Here is a 24,240-nt window from a genome sequence, read left to right on the forward strand (position 1 = left end):
GTAGCTGCAGAATTTATGGAATAAAAAATTGATGTAAAAGTGACACATGTACGTTTTCTCTGCTGCCAAACTTTGGTTCTGGCTAGGTCGTGAGTGGGGGCTTGCAAAGACCTTCAGCCACTGATGTTTTTACAATCCCTCCTCGATTAGCACTACTCTTTCTTGGCCGACTGGGCAGTGACTTGCCACCCAAGGGTACCAAAATGGGGAGATTACGCCAGGAAGCTGGTTAAGATGGCAATCTCCTGTCCCCTCTCCGACACCACCGGGACTTGGTTAACTGATTTCGCCAGCAGCAGCAATCCACTGTGCATCTGTTTGCAACCCTCAGCTCGGGGGAATGAAAACATTTATTTGAAAGATTCCAGATGACTTCAGACTGGATAAACTAAAACAGGAACTTCTGGATAGTTTTTAGTCTCAGCTCTTCTAAAGTAAAAGTCTCACTTTTCCCAATGAACTGGACCAACACAGCACTGGCTTGAGTTTTCTGTGAACAGTGATGCTGATTAAGACTGTGTCACATGTGGTAAGTTTAGGCCTTCTGCATCATTGGATTGAACATTTACAATAAAAGGTTTCCGAGACTGGAAACATGCTCCTAAGTACTATTAGGTGTACGGGAAACTTTTGCTGTCTTAAAGCAGAAATAATATGGGCTCCCACTGTGACATTTTGGAAACCCTGGGTAATAAGGATCCATATTTCACAGTAACTCTTGGTATGAAGGGCAGAGTCTGGCAGTGGGTTATTTTTATCAAAGTTAGAATATGCACGTAACAGAGCTTATTGTTGAGGAAATAGCAGACTCTTTTACTCAGTTAAATATGGATGTAACATAAGAGCCACCAAACAGCTGTGGTTTCACAGATGTACTGATTCGTTTTCTCAGGAAATGGGGCGCTGCTTTGGAGAGCAAAACAGTACATTCATGGAATTCATTATGTCACTCAGCCAGGACCGCAGCACCTTCCTGGAGCCACTGAACCAATCTCTGGAAACACTCCCATTGATTCTGAGCACACCATTGCCCAACAGCTCATTCTCACACACCTCCACATGATGGCAAATGGACATTGAAAACACGATTCAGTCATTTCTACCGGGCCCTGAAGCAAAGCCAAGTGTCCTCACAGGATTTCAAGTTGCCCAAACCTTTGGAGTGTCCAATAGCTTGAGGTGAAAAGTCATTTTCGAATTAAAAATGTGTTCACTAAGCAGAGAAGAAGCAAGTCAAATCCCTTGAAACTCATTTTCGGGGTCTTTTTGAGGAGGACCCGACAGGAAATGGAAGACAGAGTTGAAAGACCGTTTACTGAGGAGATCCGACTTATCTGGGGAACAGTGTCTGCAGCCTCAGTCTGAAACTCTGTGGCATCGTAAGTAGGCCACGATCACATGAGCTGCATTATTCTCGTGTAAGTTATTTTCCTGAACTCTTTCCCGAATACACTTCCAGCTCTAGCTAGGTGGTTAAAAATATTTCTTCTTTGTCAGGGTATGTTTGCCAATATGGAATCAGATATGTGCGAGAATAGAATTCAAGAGTTAAGAAGACATCTATTGTCATTGTGCAGGCACAACGAAATTTGGAAAGTGTCAGCCCCAAATCAAGCTGTTCTAAATTAAAAAATATATAAATAAAAAAAAAAAAAACTATAAGGAAATTTACATACAAGCTAAAAAGTGTAAAATAATCTCCTTCAATAAATTATAAGTGAAAACAATTTGAGGTAACGAGGATGCATACAACAGCAGTAAAGTGAGTAATGTAGATAAGAATAATTAATAATATAAATACTGTGAATATTGCACAGTGTATTAAGTGATATGATTATAATAGCATACACTACTATGATATAAATGATAGTGACATTTTGTTTCATTTTAGTAACTGATTCATTGCAATAATAAATAAAAACTGTGTATGTTGTGTGTACAATTTTATATTTATTACTGTTGTAATAATTTGCAATAGTGCATATAATTGACCACATGGTTCAGTTATACCATTTTCGTGTTGACTGTTATTGCTGAAATATACCGACAATTAGCATATCACTTAATGGTGGTCTTTTAAAATATACATGAGCTATAATTTGTTGTTTCAGCAAAAACTCTCAAAAAAGGCTTTACTCGTCCAATAAAAATCAAAGGCCCGGGCCGGACGGTTTGTTATTGAGATAAGCAGAGAGCAGAATGACTGTTGGTAATGAGCTTTAAAAGGTTAGATTGGGTCCAGGAGATGAGAGGAGACAAGATAGTGCTAATATAATTACATCTGTCTTAGAGCCTGCTCTGTGTTTTCAGGAATCGTGAGAGCAGAAGAGGTCGACCGGTGCTTTAAAGAGCTCCTGGCTGGTGTTGTTGCAAGGAAGAAAACATCAAATGAAAACAGCAGCAGGGAGAAATGTATATTTTTTTTCAGCCACTGAAAATGTTTCAGTATCAGCGGTGGACGCAGAACCTCATTCGCTTTCTAAACGAGCCACAACACACAAATGTCACACTTCAATTTCTCACAATAACCCTCAAAGAAGAAATATTTAGTCTAAAAATATGTCTTGTTTTTTTTTCACCCCAGACTGAAGGTGCTTGTGTAGGCGGGGCACATGGAGAGTAATTTAGAAAAGAATAAGTAGAGACATTCTACTCAATTTCATGCATCCTCAGGGCAGCGAGGGAGCGGGGGCTGATGGGAACTGCTCAGGCCCCATCAAGTACCTCGCATAAATCACACTTCATACTCTTATATCTCTTCTCCATTATTACTGTGTGAAAAAATAAACGCCATGGGAAATGAATGGGAGAAACGAGGGCTGGGACACTGAATGTGGGGAAATGAGATAACTTAAAGAAGCTCGAAATGTGGAACATGTATGTGAGCCGACATACAGAGCCAGAGGTTACTTCTTTGCATCCTGATTGGAATCACAGAGGTAGTTTTTCTCACATTGAGCTTTTTACACAGTCTGTCATCATTATTACATCAGGGCACCATTAAGACTACCTGTAAGTGATCAATCAGAATATGTAGTGTTTGGATTCCAGCGTTCTCCATTTTAAATGAGAAATAATTGAGCCTGTGACAGTCGTGTGCTGTAATGATGTAATGCAGAGCTGGGAGCGAACCAAGGTCTTTAGAGTGCAACTAATTGTCACAGGATAACTATTCATTTTAAATCTGTGCAGACAGGAGTTACAACACATTGTGTGACCCAACAGATTCTGTGACCTGAATGAAGAATATGTTTGAATATAATGTCCGAAAAGCAACAACAGTACAAACAATGACTAAAACGTGAACAGGATAAACAAATGTTGATGGGATATTGTCCGGCCCTTCATGTTTTTACTGTCCTTTCCAGAAAAATCATTGTTATTGTTGGATGTTACTGACCGAAAACATTGTATAGACTGCATATAAAGATGGATGCACTTCATCCCACTATCCAGAAATTAAGCAGGAGGTCGCACCGATACAAATGCTCAACCAATCACAAATCAGTCTCATACGTCACGTGATGTTTAATCCCAGTTTAATCCTATCAAATAACTTGTTATAACATAATAGGAAAATTGACACTTTAACAAACATCACTGCGATAACAACTACAGTAAATGACAGAAACCATCTTTGAGAAAAGGTATTTGTCGTACACTTAGGCATTTTAGTTTGGTCCATGTCCTATAGAGGAGGCAGTATTAATCACCTGCAGCTAACCCAATGATCGAGATGTTCAGCAAAACTTTTGCGGGTCAGTCGTGCCTTCCATGTTCATAAACTGTCTATGACTAATACCAACAGAATGTGAATAACACTGCTGTCATTGATAAGTTTCATAAGGGACAGAGATGTTCAACACTACATTGAGAACAAACTCAAAATGGAAGACATGTAGTAGAGCCGTGCTCTCATCCATTCCTGCAACCCCTCCTTTCTTCCTCACCTCTCCTCTCTCTCTCACATCTCCCTCCTTTCAACCCGACCAGTCCAGGCAGATGGCCGCCCACACTGAGTCTGCTTCAGTCAGAGGTCTCTTCCTGTTAAACGGTGTGTTCTTCCCTCCACAGTCACCATACGCTTGGGAACTGTTGAGCCTCTCTCTATAACATTATGAGGTGTCCACCTTAACGGCCTTGAGATAATGTTGTTTTGATTTTCCCAAAGAAATGACACTGAACTATAACATCTTCCGGCACACTGTCTCTACACGGTGCACCTGCTCCTTCAATTGGAGTTCACTGACTAACTGAAAGCAGCCGAGGATAAGGGCTACCCACTAAATAATGAAAATGAAATTTAAAAGAGGTTATTAGGAGAAGGGTCGAGAGAAAAAAACGTCAGCATGTGGAGTGTCGTTACACAGAGCTTTCTCTAATGGACCTGATAATAGAACCACATTTTTACAGTGCGACTCAATGAGCGACGCCCTGATTGGAAAACCAACGAGCTGCTTCCAGAAACAACCAACCAAAAGTCACAGTTCATTGATGTTTAAAAATTCTAAAATAGTCACACACTGGATTGGATTGCTTATTCAGAGCGTGTGCATGTATTCATTGTGCAGAGGCAGCAAAATAGGGAGCTATAACTAAGGGCTATGCCATACATACATATATTTATAGAAGTATAACACTTGCTGTCTCAGTTATGTGTCATAAGCACAGACTGTTTGTAAAGATGGACGACATATCAGCTCCCCAAAAGTGAAGCCAGAGCATCTTAAATGATAATAGAACCACATTTTTACAGTGCGACTCAATGAGCGACGCCCTGATTGGAAAACCAACGAGCTGCTTCCGGAAACAACCAACCAAAAGTCACAGTTCATTGATGTTTAAAAATTCTAAAATAGTCACACACTGGATTGGATTGCTTATTCAGAGCGTGTGCATGTATTCATTGTGCAGAGGCAGCAAAATAGGGAGCTATAACTAAGGGCTATGCCATACATACATATATTTATAGAAGTATAACACTTGCTGTCTCAGTTATGTGTCATAAGCACAGACTGTTTGTAAAGATGGACGACATATCAGCTCCCCAAAAGTGAAGCCAGAGCATCTTAAATGCCACCTGGTGGCTGGCTGTAGTATAGGTCTTAAATCCTGCCTCCTCCATGTTAGCGAGAAAGAAATGGATCAAAAAGCAGATAGATTCCTATTTTAGATTCCTAAAAGATGGCATAATTTCATAAAGATGTTATCACACTAATGTTGGTTAAAGTGCACATTTTTCCACTAAGTTTGGTTTTAATTGATTGACAGGTAACACACTGGAGCTTTAAATTCCTGCTCTTGACCAGCAACCGGGTCAATGTGATAGGAAATGTTATTTTTCTGAATAGGCCACAGTGAGTTATTAGAAAAGAGGTTGAAAAAACCCCCATGTTATTGTCTTCCCCAGCTTTCTGTGGGAGAGCATGGTGCTGTAGCCCTATAGATACGACTGTCACACATGGTGGGGGAGGGGCATCGGGGCAGCTTCCTATTTTTCAATGTCCGCACAGCCTCTAGTTTGGCAAGAAACGTATGCTGTAGCTCTGCATGACAGTCAGATTGGAAGCTTCCTGGAGAGTGCCATCTCTCCTGCTCTCCCCTCCAGGGCTGCAACAAGCCCATTCCCATTCTCTTTGCGGAGGATGCATTCATGATGTTTTATTTATAACATATTGTATATTGTGAAAATAAACGTATCCATTCAAGCCGTAGCCTTCTACTTCACATTATATCCCACTGTACTCTGCTGCCAACAGCATTCACCAGGTTTTTCTTTAGAATTCAAGACCATGAAATGGTTTGTGCTGCACATATAGTGGAGCGAAGCCAGTGGGAAACATCTCAAAGGACATGTATAAAACTTCACACATTTGGACAGGTCCCAGTGAATGAGGGACTATAAAGACTTCATTGAAAAAGCACTGGCAAAGAGCATACACTTAGACACATGGAATATGTTTGCTACTGTGGAAAACATCCACATTGAACATGGACCTTCAGTATCTTAACTGGAGGACACAACTCTGAGAGGAAAAGAACAAGATTTCAGCTTATGTTCATAAAAATCATTCACCACAGCAGCCAAATATTGAACACCGGCAGCTGTTTCTAGCTGCACTTCTACTCATCTGTCAACAAATAAAAACTGTGTGAAGGACTGTGAGCACACAGAAAGTTTGACAACACGGTGCTGTGTTTTATTTGGCAGCCGTGCACTGTGTTGCCATCACAACCGCAGCCCCCGTCGTGCGGTGATGAGACGATGTATCAGGGTCACATGCCTCCTCTCGGCTGTTCGCTCAAACTTCAGCACCACCTGTTCCCCACTGACTGACAGAGGCAGCAGATGTTGTCTTACTCCTAAGTGGCAGCTACCACACACAAGTCTGACATTGAGTACGACACGTGCTGTATTTAAGAATCTAAATTAATATTACTGTAACTCAGGAAAATGTTGCAACCCTCTGCTGAGCTACACACAAATAGAAATGATTAGACAGGATCCAAACAAATGTAAAACAAAAAAAACTTGTTACAATGAAAATCCGGGACCACAAACTATTGATAAACATGATTATCTTTTAAATCTATAAAAACATATAATCTATTATCCACTTGGTGGCAGCAGAATCCAGTTGACACAGTGAGCTTGTTAGCAAATCGGTTATTTACGCATCCAGGAGGACACCTGATAAATGTTACTAATACTACTAATGCTGTAGGTTCTGAGTTTGAGCTCTGGTACTCCTGACTGAAATATGTGGCTCTATATCTGTTTAATGTTTCACTCTGTTCACCAGTTGTCTTTTAGCTGTGAGCAAGTAACCTGCAGTGTGTTTTTAGGGTTTTCTCCCTGACAGCAACTTGCTGCCGTGACTGAAGTCCACACCCACTCATTCACTTTTCTAAACTCACTGAATGTGGAGCTCCATTGAGAGGACTCTCTTGTGGCATCACTTGAGTCACTTGATCTGCAAAACGTTGTTTGCTCCATATTACACTGAGCAAATCTTCCCACATGAATTGATAACTGCTGCTTTTGAGTCACATCTGATGCGTTTCACTCATTTCTTTCTAACAAATTCGAACAATTTCTCATCACACAGTACACTCTGCTCTCCTTTCATTCAGCACAAGCGCTATACCTTATGGAGTATATTGCTCTGTTACTGACCATCAGCTTCTCCAGATTGATGTTGAGATACAATGAGGCCACGATGTGGGGTGTAAAAACTGTCACTTAACACTCAGCCAGCACTAGACAATGGCAAACTCACTATATAGTAGACTTTCAAGTGAGTCTGCCGCTCACTGTCGCTGAGAAAGTGGTTCAGTGCGGCAGTCTGTTTTAAGCAGGCCGCACAAAGGTCAGGGAGAGAAGTGAGTGAGGGGAACCAAGTCAAAGCTATGACAATACGATTGCAATTAACACAGAGCATGGTTCTAAAAGAACAGTCTTCACAGTAGATTCAAAAAAGCAAAAATATAAAACAGTTTCCTAACAATTAAAGTCCTTATTACCTGAAGCTGTTTTGCTAGTAAAAGCATTAGTGTGCAGTTTGTGTTTTCCTTTACAGAGACTGAAAATTGTGAACAGTTCCTTGCAGCTTAATAAGCTTCTCTGAGTCTTATGCAACTGGGGCCACAGGCTTTAAACTGAGGATAATGACAACTGATCCCTGCCTGAGTTCTGTTCCAATTCCCTAAACATGCTCACCTCCAGTTATTATGATCCTATGAAACATTAAATAGAATCTCCATCCTCTGCCACTGATGCAAATGAGCAGCCGTGCATCAGCAGACATGCACTTGGTACCAGTGAATTATGAATCTGATCAGTGTCATTTTGTATTTAGATAATTTAATGGCTGACTCTGCCGTCCTAAATCATTCCGGAGCCTCTGGGAATGCTTCGGTAAAGTGGAAAATTCATACATTCATTCATGATCCAAAATATCAGCAGTTCTCTGGGGACAAAATATCTGTCACTGTTTCCGTTGAAAAAGAAAATAGAAATCTCTTCAACAATTACAAAGACTTTTTCATAATGCATGTAAAGACTTTTTAGACCTTGAGATTTTAATATTTGTTTTTCCTCTGGATTCACAAAGACCTGTATTGGGCAGTAACTAGTAACGATATTACTTTTTCCATTAAATATTGTTTAATTAATGAAAACTGTCAGTTATAATAATTCAGTTACCCCACAAAAAAAGCATTTCTCATTAAAACCTTATGTTTGTTGAACTCCAGCAATCTAATCTAATCTAAAGATTTTAAGAACAGTTTCGGCAAAAAGCTAAATGTTTGTAAAGTTTGAAACCTCCTTCAACTTTAACTAACAAACCTCCAACCTCCTGAACACACCTACTAAGATATAACACAACAACGCAAAGAACCCGATGAACAACTAAGACCTGAAGAACCTTGTGGCTGGATACGTGGTCGGGGAAATGTTCTTATCTCCATGATTGAGTCTACATCTTTCAGACAGATCCTTTGGAAATTAAAGGTCAGCTCCAACCAGGTACCCCCGGGTTAAAAAAAATAAATTGCTTATTTGAAGCCTTAGCTGCACTTATTGGCAAATGCCCTGACCTTCACACAGAGGAGCAGAAAACGTACCAGTCGGTTAGGGTGTAACAGAGAAGTTATATGACGGGTGTAACAAACTCCTTTAGGCAGGGAGTGATGAGTAAATAATAAGATTACCTAAAAGAGCAATGAGTAATGAAAAGGTTTGGAAATCTTTTCCAATACTTGTGCTAAGTCCATACTTTTAAAACGGTTGGTGCACAACCATTATCTTTTCTTTGAAAAACCAGTAAACGACAGTCGACAATAAAAACCACTAAGGCAAATTAAAAGTAAAATATTTAACATGTTATCCGTATATTTAATTCAAATATACAAATCTCTGCATGGTGGTGCTTCATTAAGTTTGTTGTGTTCCTCGCTCACTTCCGTCTTCTCTCGGTTTAGTGGCGGATCGCAAAAAACAAGGAGCATAGAATCGCGCCAACTCTACAAGCAGTGTGGCCCCGGAGACAATTTTGTCGTTGTGTCAACTTGAGTTTGAGGTAGCTACTAGCTTACTGTGGGCCAACACTATGCCAGAGTCAAGTCGAGAGTGAGTTGCCAACAGAGTACAACGCAACGCTATCAATACACGTTTGGTGATATCTACGTTGCCTGTAGGAGTAAAAACTATTTCAGTACAGATGTAGGAACCGAAATGAGGCAACACAATCTGCGTTGTGATTCAGTCCGTGAAAAAAGCCAAACGTTTGAAATAAAGTGCATTTTGAATAATGAGCCCAACGCTGACAAAGACCAGTTATTATTTGTAATGAGTAAATCTCATTTTACAGGACCACATGTTGGTTCTCTGCAGGTGTCCTGATGATGATGATCCATATGAGTGGCCTCTCCCTCTCTCTGTCTCTCTCTCTCTCTGTCTGTCTGTCTGTCACTCTCTGCCTCTTACATACTCTCTCTTCCTATACTGTTCCCGTGTTCCCTGTTACTTCCTCCAGTATTTCTCCTTGCCGAATCTACAAAAAGGGAAGGATGCAGAGACCAAGCTGCAAAAGATCCAGCAATCTGTCAACGAGTCCAGTGGCCACGAGGCAGCTGAAATTGGACTTGGCTGGAGCGGGATTGGAGGTCGGAAATTGATATGGAATGACACAAAGTGTCTAGAGGGGGGGGCATTTTAGATTGGCTCTCCCTCTTCGGAGGGAGTGGGAAGGGAGGACAGGATGGGGCTCAATTTTGGTCTCTTACTGGAGACAAAATCAATTAAGGGTCCTATTTTTCCCACTGAGTTCTCATGGAGCCAGTTTGCAGAGCGAGGACACACAGAGCTACAGTGTAGAGGAGATGATGACAAAATAAACACTGCTGTGGGGACAGGCAGCAACGCTCCACCACACATACTGTAAGACCGACTGAGTATAAATAATGGAGCGGGCACACCAGCATTAGAAATTCTCCATATAATATTTCTTTGATATAATAACAGTGCAAATTAGTCATGTTACGTTCCGCTTCAATTACTGCAAATATCCCATGTGACAAAATCAACAAATCATTAGCCGCCGGAGTGAGTCTGGCCTCAGTGCTACGTAATCGATTCCCTCCAAACATATATCTTAATGAAGAATGTCATGTTTAATAACCGGAAAATGTTTTTAAAGAAGTGCACCACTAGCTCCACTCCAACGTTTCTCCTTTGAAAGATGAATGTGTTCACACATGGGTTACATCTAAACCTCAGTGTGAACACCAGGCACGTCTTACTGCAGTCGTGCAGGACAAAGGCACAACCCAAATCAGGAATGTGTTAAATTAAAAAACAGGAACAAAAGAGCAGTCAGGGTCAGGTATGTGACCAGCAAGTGCTTTCAAGAAGGGACGCGAAACACCCTGCATCCTCCTGTTTGTTTTGGACTTAGCATCTCAGCCGTGGCTCGGCCTGAATAATTACATTCACAGACAGAGTCTCAGTGACACCCGGTCACAGATGCCACGCTTGGTTAACAGCTTTAACCCCCTCACAGCACCCCCTTTGAATGTACCACAAATAAATGACTGATTTTAGAGCGCTCGTGTTGATGTGCTGTAGATTTTTCAGCAGGATTAATCTTCATCATTTCTTTGTCACTAAATGCAGATTAAAGTAGAAATAAGTAAAACGGCCTTAAGAGCTCCAGTGATGAGCCAGAGTGGAGGCTCGGAGGTCAGCGGTGTGAACATACAGCCAAAGTCAAAAGAAGAAGAATTGCAGTGTAAATACCCCCATCAAGGAAGTTATATGTCAACATGAGTGGCTTGTTCACTGGTTGGTTGATTTGTTTGTTAAACAATTGGTTGAAGGCTAGAACATTTGCCGAGAAAGACCCATGAAATGTTGGTGAAGGTCCTGAGGAGGGGAAAGATCCATTTAGGATATTTTCCCACATATACACGGTTTAAGGATTGTCTGAATTTGAGGGGACTGTTGGACCTTGAGAGAAGTTTCGCTCTATAGAGAATTTAAATGATTAATTTAGGTATTTAAATGTTAAGGAAAATCCTTCTTTGAAGCCCTTCATGTACAGCACCGGCTGATCTAAAACATATCTCACCCTGGGGTCCTCAGGTTCATTAGCTTTGCTTCCCGTTGCCCTGCTACAGTCCTTGAGAGCAGCACCAGTACCAACCCCCCCACCCCCCCTGTCCTCTTATAAAATCCATAAGAATCTGCTTTGTTATTCCGCAGCAAACTACATGTAAGAGCAGCTTCAGGCTGATGCAATCCCTTCGTCATGCTTCCATTTCCACGTAATGATTATATCCCAGGCAGCACAAGATCCAGAGCGGCAGAAAAATCGCTCAATATTGAATATGCTGTATGTGCTCAACAGTTATATACTGTAAACTTTCTCTGTAGAAATGGAATTTTTTTTAAAAGCTTATACTTTTAATTTGATGAGCTAAGGAGCAGAAAGACATTCTCCCACACACAGAGAGATATTTGTTCACTAACCCTCAATATAAATAAACAGATTCATGTTGCCCTTTGCAGGCATATATAAAAACATCAGCCGTTATTTGACCTTTCCTCATGAAGAAATCTATTTGTGTCTTGGGGGAAAGGAAACTGAAAAAGAAAATTAACTCAATAAAAAAGATAAAAACTCTTAACTTTTCTACACTGGCTGTTACTTCACCTCACTGTGTGGAGATTATGTCCTCCTTGAGGGGCAGGACAATGCAAATCTTGAGTCATTTATATAAAAGCAGTTGGAAACTATGCTGCGGAGTTTGAGAAATTGGACATTAACGTGACTGATCTATTCTCTTTTGCCATGGTGTGGAAACTTGTAACCTCCACCAGCTTAACATTTTTACATGTTCATTTATATGTTATGAAACATTTTTTGCTTCAACTCCATGGAGGGAAGAACCGAGGAAGGTTTGGAGAACACGCAGTTAAAGGTATGGAGCCAGAATCTCAATAATCTACTGAGTACACAATGTGCTCAACTGAGTGCTCCTCTAGTTTGAGTTGTGTAATCCATCCCCCTGAAAAAACAATGCCAGTGTACTTTAATCTTTAAAATGCGTTACAACACAACCGTGACACTGGCGAAAAATGAATGCGGACTTGAAGATCATGGTGGATTAGTCAAGTCACGCAATTTTCAAGGACCTGCTGATTGAATTTCATATCAAACAGAAATTAATGCAAACAGTAGTTTCCTGTAAGAGTGTAAAAAAAAAGGTCAGCATACATTACAGGGACACTGCATCTACTGCAGAGGAGCAACTAAATCCTGCAAACAACCGGTTGTGTGTAAATTGAGCTTTTTAATATGAATCCATTGTTTGACGTGACGAAGCAGTGACAGGTACAAATGAGGTGATAAAAATCTGCCAGAAGCGCAGCAAGGGATAAACACGTCACATTCACATGCAGGTCCTCATGCGAGGGAAAAAAGGGCATGTGCACACTTTTACATCTGCTCATGCACTCCTGCATTCAGGGCATATTGCCAAAATATATTTCATGGAGCCTTTCATCAAAAATGAGATGCTGGAATCATTAATAAAAGTGTGTCTCTGTCTCATGAGCGCGCGCACACAGACACACACACACACACACACATACGTGCGCACACTCATCTTTATGGACCATTGATAGCAAATTCATCAGTGGCTCGATAGCGATAGCGACGTCTAAGCTCTGACTGATGAAGGCAGCCTGCAGTGTCTGCTTCTGTCTGCGAGTGCTTTGCTCTGGATTAGCTAGTCAATTCTCACGAGCAGAATAATCTCCCCGTGTTGCCCGAGGAGATGACAGGGTCACGCCTGATGAAAAGGGGGAAGAAAAACTGAAAAACTGAAAACACACCCTGCTTCGGGGCACTCCATCACAGAGATCTCCCTCTAATATGTTGTATAAAGTGAGAGTGATGAAGAGAGATTGTAGTTCAGGTTAACGTATAAAAGGATGGATGATGAGCACATCGTGAGGCTATATAGGGAATCTAGAGACAATATACATACTAATTCCCCCAACATCTATCTGTCTTTGTGTTCGTGGGACGTATATATCGAGGACTGCTTCACACGTGGCATGTAAAGCCCCAGGAAAGTGCAGTGTCTAAAGGCCAATTTATGCTTCTCCGTTTTGACGGACATGGACAGATGGGACCGCCTTCTTTGCCGTGGAACCTCCTCTCCGGGCTCCGCAGAGAGCTTTTCGTGCAGTTCTGTAGGCGGAGAGCCGCTAACGACAATATTTCAGTACAACAATATTCCACGGCTACCATGAGACTGTTTCTCAAACACCGACAGGTTAGAAGCAAACACTTGGTAGTAGTTAATATTGGGAGTCCCTGCTGGCTGGGGGGGGGGGGGGGGGGGGGGGGAGCTGCCTCAGTGTAGCTTCAAGCTGCTGAATTAGCGATGCAGTTTGGAAACAAGACCGGGGAACCGCTGCGCTAAGAAACGATTACATAGCATTATGACCCGCTGGGTGTCACTTTATTTTATTGAGTCGCCATCGTAAACTATGAGTGTGAAAAGCCGGGAGCAGGTAAATAATGAACGTGGACTTCTTCTGAGAACTCATGAGGTAGGCTTCTCTAAGCTCGTCTTCTGTTGCGCCACCTACTGTTCTGGCGCCCAATTGTTTTCAGCAACGGAGAACTATAAATCAAAAAGTGTCCCTCCGTAACGGACTCAAAACAATGACTATAAAATTCTACCCTGCAGATAAACCAGGTAGGATGGACACAGACATCACTCTGCACTACAGACTGGATTAATAAGCTCTGCTACGGTATATTGGAAACCTGTGATGATTTAAATACTTTTGGCAATTATGAAGTGGCTCCAGAATCATTACCAAAGGCCAAGCTAACATCCCATTTCAAACAGGCATGTATAGAGCAGGCACTGCACTCCAATAAGAAACTAAGTTTAATAGAGCATCCTCATATTTGAGAAGCAACCATCAAAAAATTTTGCTTGATAAATGAGTATCGATTAATCATCTGGTTATTTTTCAGCCATCTTGTCATTTCTCCTCGCACGGCTTCGCTTTCACCAAACAAACAACAATCTGACTTCTTAAGAGTCTGAGGCCGTCGCCATTCATTTATGTCAAAGGACATTTAAATGACGATGTCACTCACGGCATGACTCCCTAGCGCCTCCAGTCAGCCAGTGTCGATCAAGTGGTCTCAGCTTTACCATCACCGAATCTGACATCCACATGCTGGCAAGCCTATTTCATGCTTCAGGTCCTCAAAGTAATGGGAGCTGAGCTTGGCGCAAGAGGGTGGTTAAAACAGAGCTCGACGGAGAGCACAGAAAACTGATCAGAGGGAAAGATAGGCAGTAATCTCAGCCGCATTCCACCAATATCTGTGTCCGCTGACTTTAAACCCTCTCGCCTGTCTGTGGATGGTATCAGCCCCACTGGCTGGAGCCTGCTCTGCTCTCTGAGAGACACAAACATGCACACAGGACTCACTCTGTGCATGTTTGTGAGCCAGACAGATTTGCATTTATTTTTTTTTACTTCAAAAAGTATTTTTAAAATACAGAACACATTGAGCAGGTTTATGACCATTTCTTTTTTTTTATTCATTGGTATCCCTTTAACAGAGTTACATAAGCAGCCCTCTGTCTGCCTCATCTTCACAGTCTGCACCAAATTGACACTAATCCGTCACAAAAAAAAGAAAAAGAAGTGTTTGTTTAAAAGTCCTTCTCCCATCTCTGACGTGAAACCCACAAACAGACAGATTAGTGTCCTTCGGAGGCTGCAGATGGACAGATAGAGTGAACAGCTTTCCTTCGTCACGGAGATGAGCAGCAGGGCTTCCATGAAACTGGAGGAGGTGCTGCTCAGGCCATGATGGATGGCTGGTCGGATGGAAGATAATACAGCTGGCATAGAGGGATGGATGGAGCCATTAAAAACAACTGAAGGGGGGTTTGCAAACAAGCAAAAAGGGAAAGTCTTTCACAGAGGTGTTGATGAAGGTGCAGGCTTTGGCAACTATCCTCCTCCATGATCTCCTAATTAGCTGCGATATATTTATCATCCTCCGTGTTTTGCATTAGCAGGCATTCAGCTGGTATATAAAAGCTGCTTCAGGATACTATAATGGCAGAAATGTCCACTATTTGCTTATAATATGGAGGTATAACTAATTATATGTACACTTCTGTCTGAGTCGGTGCTTTTAATGAATTGCTGTTTCACTAATGTGGATTCTCCAGCTAGAAGCTGCTGGTTGAGGATTTATTCTGGACGGCTTATAAACCCGACATGATGTGAATGTTAATTGGTTGCACCAGGCCTGGCTCTGCTGCCTCGGTTATAATAAGACCTGTACTGGTTGTTTTCAGAATATAGTCTGCTGCATGAGGAACAATAAACAATTCTTTCGAGATTTCTGTGAGTGTGACCAGCGTCTTCTGCATAGAACATCGAATTACATAGAAAACATTCAAATTCAACCAACTCTTTCTATTAGATGGACAGATTGGTGGAGACAGCTGGCAGAGAGGTGTGTCCATGTGTTTCTGTTCAGAAAGGACCTTAATGCCAAAGGCTAATAATGCTGTTATTCATAATAAGGAAAGTCACTGTGTCATCATGGAAGTTTCATCAAACCGTGGATGAGGTAACTCCGACCACTGTGACGAAACCCTGCTCTTCTTCCAATCAACCTCACACAGAAATATCTCTGTTGCCAAAATACCGTTGAATACAAACATCACGTCAAGATTGACTAATGGAATAAAATCAAATGAGGAAATATTTAAGTACAGAGGTGCCAAAACAATCAAAGCCCCACCGTGACATATTACATTTTCCCAGTTTTGGGACTGAACTTAATGTAGCTAATGGTTGTGGAGTTACATTTGTTCCCAGTCTTCACACTGAGCAGGGCCTCTGCTGAGAGCTTCACTAAATAAAGCTGCAGGACTGAAAAGTCTGTCACTGCAAATGCGAGTTACCTTTTCGATGAATTACAGACACAGAGGTCTGTCATCCAGCCATGTTTATTTGATAAGCTGAGAGGGAACAGACGCTGCCTGAAGACCACAGCCCGCACCCTGGGATGAATTTGATTTGTGACAGTGACAAAGCAAGCTGCAGAAAAGTCATCTGAGATTTTGCATTTCTGCAAATGTGATTTTGTGCTGAGGTCTTCAAACGGAGAGAGAGGGATGGGGACATAATTAAGACTCCAAACAGTCCATCCTCAATGAAATACAAACTTTGTGCTCTTACAAAGTGGAGGCAAATCTGACTTAGCTGGTCCCATGGTTATTATATCATATCTGCTCTGCTGTGAGCTTGTTTTTGACAGGCAGGTGATTATCTTTAACTCGTTCTAAATTGTCTTCTGTCCGCCACAATGGGAAAACACCAGCCCTCCCCCGAGGGAGCTACTTACTGAATTCACTTGCAACACAGTTGGAAAAATAAAGCAATTACCCAGCTAGGACTTAACTCAGCTGCACAAGCAATTACGTGATCAAACTGAGCCTGCAAGATGCACACACATACATGTGCAGACTGACGTGTGCACATGTATGAATTCTGATGTGTTTAAACGCAGGTGCACGCCGACGCTGCTGAGCCGTCCAGAGGGAGCCAGTAGCAACTTCTGTTTCAGAGGCTGCTTTACAGAAGTTGTTAATCCACAGGGTTAAACCCACTCTGACATCACTCATCCTAAAACACCACTTTCTCTCTGAGTGACAGCCCTGACACATGGAGGAGCCACGTCATGGGATTAATCTGATGATTTTTGGGTGCTGATGCTTGACTGGCAGGCCTGGCAGAGCCGGGGAACCGCAGGTTGGATGTGGACGTAGCATGGACAAGATCAAAGCCTTAACATTTCCTCAGTTATTCTGAAAAAAATAATAATAATCAACACCAGCAGCTTTGATTATACATATCTGCTGCTATGGTTACATGCAGCAGCCGGTGCGTGACTAATACTGTCCAATTCTAGCTTGCAAAGACAGACCACAAATGACCTCAGAGGTAATCACAGAGGCTGACAGAGGAACGTGACACGGAAGGTGAGTGACTGAGCACAATTGCAAATAACAAAAGCACATCTGAGATAGTACGTTAGGCTAAGATGGCACCAAAACACTAATTGTGTCAAAACGCTACACAACTAAGTGCTGGAAAAACAGTTTGACCAGTTTTCAGTGTTTCTCCCACACTGAGTTCAACTGAAAATTCAGACGGAAAACCGACGACTAATCTGTCCGGCTGTGTGAACTTTGACCTTTACGTTCTGGCTATTTTCAGCTCAAGGTTGAAGGACAGGTGAACTACCAGTATGCAAATAAAATGCAGGTATTTGGGAGCAAAACAGTTGAGAGAGAGAAAAAAAACTGGATTTGTTCTCACAGTAATCTGAAGCGTTTTAAGATAAAATTGTCTGAAACCAGCTCGGCTGACGCAGCAAAAAAAACAAAATCCTGTGTGAGTGTAAAACGTGCGTTTAGGCTCATAACCCCAGACCACAGTGTTTACTATAGAAACAGAGTACAATAGCCTCTTTACATAAAACACTGCTGTGTAGACGACACTGTGCCCGAGGCTGTGGTCTGTTCACTGACGAGTAGTAGAACTAAGGATCATAGTCTTTATGACTTTACAGGTCGAAGGTTGGATCCCAATGTTTGTCTGCAGGATATAGAAAACCCAGAACTCCACCGGTGGAAGAAGAGTCATAGTCTAAACAAACATTCATGAGAACTGACTGATAATAATTAATTTACGCTGCAGCCTCTGCCCCCTGTGTTCACGAGGTGAGTGCAGGTTAAAGTCTCCCAACGGCTCTGCACCCGAACAGGTGACTGACTGGTTGACTCACGATTGGATGTGACAGCTGCCAACACGTGAACACGTTGCCCCTCAAGCTGAAAACAATACGACAGATATCTCCTCCCGGGACCCTGAACAAAGCACCTTTCACATTTTCCCAGGAACACATCTTTAAAGTGCAGGAGTGAAACTTAATACACGATCGAGTCCAGGAGAGCAAAGGGCAGCGGCTGCACTTGTTGCCTCCGCTCACTCACCAGACTTTCCCTGCTCGCTGTCTGACTTCATCCCCTCCCCGGGGGGCGGTTTTCCAGAGGATTCCAGGATCTGTCAGCTGTGAGTCGGAGACTTTCAGGACAGACACAAGGACAAAAAAAAAAAAAAAAATCCTCAGCTCTCACTCAAACCATTACCATTCTAGTCCATTACCCACTAAACACATGCCCGGCTGACACCAGAGAGTAAATCCAGAAGCTGCCGCAGTGTCTTTCCCTCTCAGAGTGTGTGTACCTGTTCAAGGCGACTCCCATGCGTTCAGCGATACAGTGCGGCCCCTCCCCCTCGACTCAAATGGTTTACTAGGTGAGGAGGGGGGAGGAGCTCCGTAGAGCTGTTCCCATGATTTTCCCACATTACTCAAACATACACACGCTGATGAGGGGAGGAGCAAATCGGAGGTGTTGGTTTACAGGCAGGCGGGCGTCAATGTGTGTGTAGTCCAACACCTGCAGGCTTCACAGTAACAGGTCTGCCAGCTGTGGACTTGCCTGAGGGTGGCTGTAACTTTAGAGCTTTTAAAGAAACACACATGGGACCTCGAGTGCTATTAAAATGAATAGCTGTTCGCCACTAGAGGCATTTTAGGTTTTACTTTTGTCTGCATTTTTCTTGCTTTGTCACTTTCAGAAAAAACACTTTGAGATCAGAGGAATTTCTGAAGTCATGGAGAACAAACATGTACAAACAAAGGGAGTTGTACAAAGTAAATTAAGAGCTTAGTTGACGCATTTATGGTCGGATTTAAAGCTACAACCACGGGATCCACACAGGATATTGTTGCCATTTAGTGGATTGAAATACAGCTCCCCATTAAATCCTAATAAACTGGATGTGTTTTCCTTTCATTTCAAAATCTATCCTTTAAAGCCAACTACATTTTAGTTTAATTACAATACTCTGGTTGGCATGGAAAGTAAACTGTATCTATCAAAAAAAACCTTTTTCATTATTAGTGCAAATGCAGGAGTAATTATACGTAATTTGTTCACAGAATCTGTTAAATCTTGTTCTATACTCCCGCCCTGCAGTGAGCTGTCGGTGGAGGAGGGCGGTTGTGTGAGGGATGAGTGATGTCCGAGGAGTCAGAGAGAAGAAGCCCTCATCTAAAGAACAGTGATAAGTCTATATGCTTTCATTAAGGCTTATTAATCTCCCTGCAAGGACAAAGATAAATCCCGTTAAAACGAGCGGAATGATGAGTCAGACTATAAATGTAGTCCCAACAATATCAGAACATGTAGAGAATTACTCATGAAGGAAAAACTGGAGAATAAAATGTTTAGTTCAGACTGATAATTTATCTTGACGCTAATTTCCTTACTACTATGCTACAATATGCAGGTTATGAGCCAAACTACTGTGATGAATAAATAATATTTTATCAGGTGCTAGACTCAATTTGAAATTGAAATGCAATTGCACAGTATGTGTCACCAGAAAAATATTGCAATACCCTCCTAGTAAGAGCAGAGTAATACCCCATTTGTTTACATCAGTACTTTAAGAATGAGTCTTTTAATAAATGCCACATTACCCTTGAGTTGCGGTGACGTGCGTCAGCAGGACAGAGTGTGTGTGCACAGCTCTGCTTTCACTCCCTGTAGCCATGATGCAGTAGCCCACTGTGTTTAGCTTTCAAGGCTCCGACCAAACCGCTAATACAAATGCTTTCACCGACCGTCCGTGGCTTGTCAACAAAACAGATGCAAGAAGAGAACTATGTCCGACAGTCGAGGCAAGGCCAACGAACGCCACAAAGGCTTCTCAGTGAAAAGTGTTTGAAACCTGCACAGACCAAGGGAGGCCACATGTGGATTATGTGATACATGACATAATTACATCAAGTTATTTGATGTAGTCATTCTACAAAAGTAAAATGAATGACCTTTATTCTTTGAAGAAGTAACTTTGATCAGGGCGGTAAGGGCAATAATAAATATCAATCTATTTTTATCAATGATCTCCCCACTACTCAAACTAATTTAAGATTGAATCATCTGTAAAGTCTGATTTAAATAAAGTACAACACTGGCTAGCTGCTAACAAACTAACACTTTATAAAACTGAATCTAATATAATGATTTTGGTACTCGCCAAAACATTAGAACAAAAACTAAAATCTACTAATGTGATATTTCCTGTCTTGATGGAACTCCACAGCAAAGAGCTAAACACATGAAATACATCGACCTCTTATTTGACCCTGATCGATAACACTTTGAAGAAAATGAACTATACTATAGATTAAATGTTCTGAATTGATATAGAAATTGTTTTCATTCACTGTAAGACACAAAGTGGCATTAGAACTTGTTTTTCCAATTCTTGATTATGCTGATGTTGTACATTAGACTGCATCTTCCTCCTCTTAAAGTAGCCCATAATCGACAGAGGAGATTTGTTGTTGGCTGTCCAACGCATCACTGTACATCTTTTTTTTTTTGTTCCAGCAGTCTCTAAGTCAATAGCCAAGAAAACATTGATGTTTAAAGCTCCTTGGAATATTTTACTAGCAAAGATTCCATCTTTGTTAAAAAATGCCTTTTCTTCTTATTGGATGACAAGCTGTACATGTCCCCAATAATAATACCTATAATAATAAGTATGAAAATGTTCTATCGTTTCTAATTGTATCAATGACAAAACACAGCCATTTTGATCGATTTACTATGAATATTTATTTAATTTTATCATTATTATCATATTCTTTCATTTAAGTGAAATTAAACATAACTCATAAATTCAGGGGTATAGGGCATCAAATGAAAGACACTACTACCTTGATCTAATTCTATATTATATTCCAAATATGAATTCAATACACATTTATGAAAAGACTACAGAATGTAACAACTATAATACAATATTATTATAATTAGCAAATAATAACCATGAAGGGACTTAAATCCGTTCAGTATATCAGGGTGCTGATCTTTAATCCACTAATTGTTATTAAGGAAATTAAAGAAAATGTCTCCTTTATGGAGATGGTCTGTGCTTTTTTAAGATGCCGGTGGTTAATTAAAATCTGATTTAAAATGACAATTAATGAGAAAAGAGTCTCGTTCTGTTATCTATTATTCTGTGACTTTTGCTGATGCCTTAGGATTTTCCCATGGTATCTTTCAGAATCGCTGCACTCAACATATTTAGGCAGGTATGGAATCAAAGTCATTATTAACACTAAATAAAGCAATTCATAATTTAAAGAAACCCCCATCTCATAATTACATGTTAATTAACGTGTCAGTATGTTTTGGCCACACAGCCGCTGCACCCACACTACAGCACAGGAGCCATCTTGTGCTCCAAACTCTCTGAAGCTCCATTAATCGACAAGGCCACTTGAGACACAACCTTATAAATATTCTCTTACAACTTGCTTCAATAACAGTGCAGCAAAACAACGCAGGCTGTGAAAAATTCATGTAACTAAACTCTGGTATTAGTTTCAAATTATCTCTTAATTAAACAAGAATAAAGAGCTTGTTATGGTTAATCACACGGCTCATTGGAGCCTCCATAACTCCCCACTGACCAGAAATGCATGTTCTGTGCTCTACAGTGGCAAATCACAAAACCCTGAGTTCACTGTTTCTCATCCAGCTGATGTCAAAAGGCCAAATTCAGGAAACATCCCATATGATTCATTTCCCCTTGAACACAAGCATTTTGGCTTTGTTTCAGTTTCACCCCACGTCCGTTCTAATGCCTGAAACTCATAATGTGACCACTCCTGTACACAGGGCATGTGAGTGCAGGTGTGAAAAAAAAAACAAACATGCATGTGCCGGTGTAGACAGGAATTGCTTGAATTTGAGAATCATTTGAGAGTGATTCAATGAACCATTGCTCTCTCTCTAAAAAAAACAAACTAAAGCAGATAAAGAAAATACTCTTGTCTATTGTGTCCGTGCAGAATGGGCGGCGTGGAAACTGAATACAGCCCCGGCTCAGAGAGGGTTGTTTGTCGGCCGTTGCTCAACTGATACACGCAGCAGATTAAAAGCTGGAGGAACAGGCACAATGGGCTGTTTACGCTTTTGTGAGAACAGATGAGACTCTGAGTTTTTTGTGTTGTGAGTGGGTGAGCATTTGATGATTTCACTTCAGGATAACACCCAAAGAACACTCAGCAGAAAGCAGGCGGAGAGCCGCTCAGCCTTTCTTTTTTTTTTGCGCGACGCAATTGAAATCCAGTCATTGATTTTGTTGGAACTTAGTTTCAGTCACAAGTCACAAGGCCATTTCATGAAAAGGTAGCAAACGCCTTTTAATAGCAGTAAAGAGCAGTGCTGCAGTAGTTACAGTGGCTATAAAGGACATTGTGTGCCTCTGCCTAGAACCCAATGGTTTAAGATTAAAAACCCAAGGATGAGCGATGACTCAGCAATTCCCCCTTTCCCCCGGAACAAGAAAGGAGAAACTCAGAAGGAGAATCTGAGAAAATGTATAATAGTGTAATTCATCATGTGAGGCTGTGGGTTGTAAAGTTATTTAAAGATCATATCATGCTGGTAAAACCGTCTGCTGGAGTGGCTGAGGAATGATTGCAGGGCAGATCCCTGAACACGGGACGACCTGCGAGAAGGTAATTTTATGCCGGCAGGATCATTACTGTTATTCTGACAAATACATGCTGTGTGCGCGGAGCACATTACAAAAGCATCTTTCCTTGCTCAGTCGATGGCAGACTACAACATATCAATTACACTGTTCTTGTTCCAGACCTGTTGGGACACGCTAGCCGAGTGTTAGGCAATGAGGAAGCGGTGCAGCTGTGGCTCAGACACTTATGAAGATAAAGAGCTAATCAGCAGGTCTGTCGGGTTTCATAATTAAAAGAATGCACTTGGCTCACACAGACTATTTACACTGCATCAAGACAGCGTCGAATCACAGTGCAGGGACTGAGGGACGACAGGAAATTAGCCTTCAGAGCCTCCAAGTATGGCTTGGAATGCGTAATCGTGACAGTGTTGAACTAAATTCACCTGTCTGAAGCGGTTTGGATGAAATGGTTGAGGCCAGCCTCGCTCTTTGTGTGATGCAGCGTCATTGTCGCACGATAAAAAAACACATAAACACACACAGGTTGTGAGATGCCAAGAGGTGACAAGCTAACAGCACTATCCCTTATATGAAAATCAACGGGAGCCGCCGGTGTCTCTCGCTCTGCAGGCAGTTTGCACAATACCTCAAAGACAGCAGCTCCACTGAGAGCCCCCCCCCCCCCTATCTTTTACTGTAAAACAGTGAGAATACTATCCATCTTTTGAATGGCCGTCTTCAGCACCACCTACCTGTTATTTGCAACGGACAATGAGTGTGTTACTGGAAACCATATCTTGATGAATATTTCCAGTTTTCCTGCTCGCATGATTTTTCCCTCAACTCTGCAGCTTGCACTGCAACAACAATGACCCCCCCCCCCCCTGCGAAAGATCAGCCAGCGAGTCACTGAGTGTGAAGTGCCAGAGGGGGAAAAAAAGCCTCAGAGAGTCGAAAAGGAAGGATGGTCCGAACAGGAATATAGTATCACTTGTTCCAAATGAAATAATGGGAAATGCCAGGGTCGTGTCGTGGTAATAGCGGGCAGTGGATCACACACACAGCAGAAACCTGCATCTGCACTGTTTCCTGAGGCATGGTATCAGGCCTATCAGTAATGTTGAAGCATGTGTTTTCCTTTGGCTGTCAAATGTGTTTTCTTATATCTGCTTTACATTGGTGTGGGTGTGTTGGTGGAGATACTTTAGGTTGGTAGAGATACTTTACGAGCAAGAACATCGCTGGTAGAAGATAACTTTTCTGTACACAAGATAAGATAATTACATCTGATACGCTAGTTAAACGTACAATATGTTTCTTCGGCTGCTATAGGTGTCTCTCAATCAAAACAATCAAGTGCTCACGGGTTTGATAAGATTATGAGAAGCGTTGAATCATGGGAGTTGTTGTCTTCACCCCCACTGCCGATGAAAATCTCCCTGAAAAGACTCTGACAAATCGTGTTCATGGACGAGATGATGTATTCAAGTTTTATAGACGTTAGGCAGCAAACGGCAATGAAAGATGGAATCTATTACGAG

The 24,240-nt window shown here is 41.6% G+C and overlaps 1 protein-coding gene across 2 annotated transcripts in view; it reads right to left on the minus strand.

The window, feature by feature from the left end:
* Positions 1-24,240, minus strand: part of LOC133956517 (kazrin-like) — a 108,105-nt gene that overhangs the window by 17,459 nt on the left and 66,406 nt on the right. The gene's annotated exons all lie outside the window — the stretch shown is intronic.

This window comes from Platichthys flesus, chromosome 7 (assembly GCF_949316205.1).
Source record: "Platichthys flesus chromosome 7, fPlaFle2.1, whole genome shotgun sequence".
In the NCBI taxonomy this organism is placed as follows: Eukaryota; Metazoa; Chordata; class Actinopteri; order Pleuronectiformes; family Pleuronectidae; genus Platichthys; species Platichthys flesus.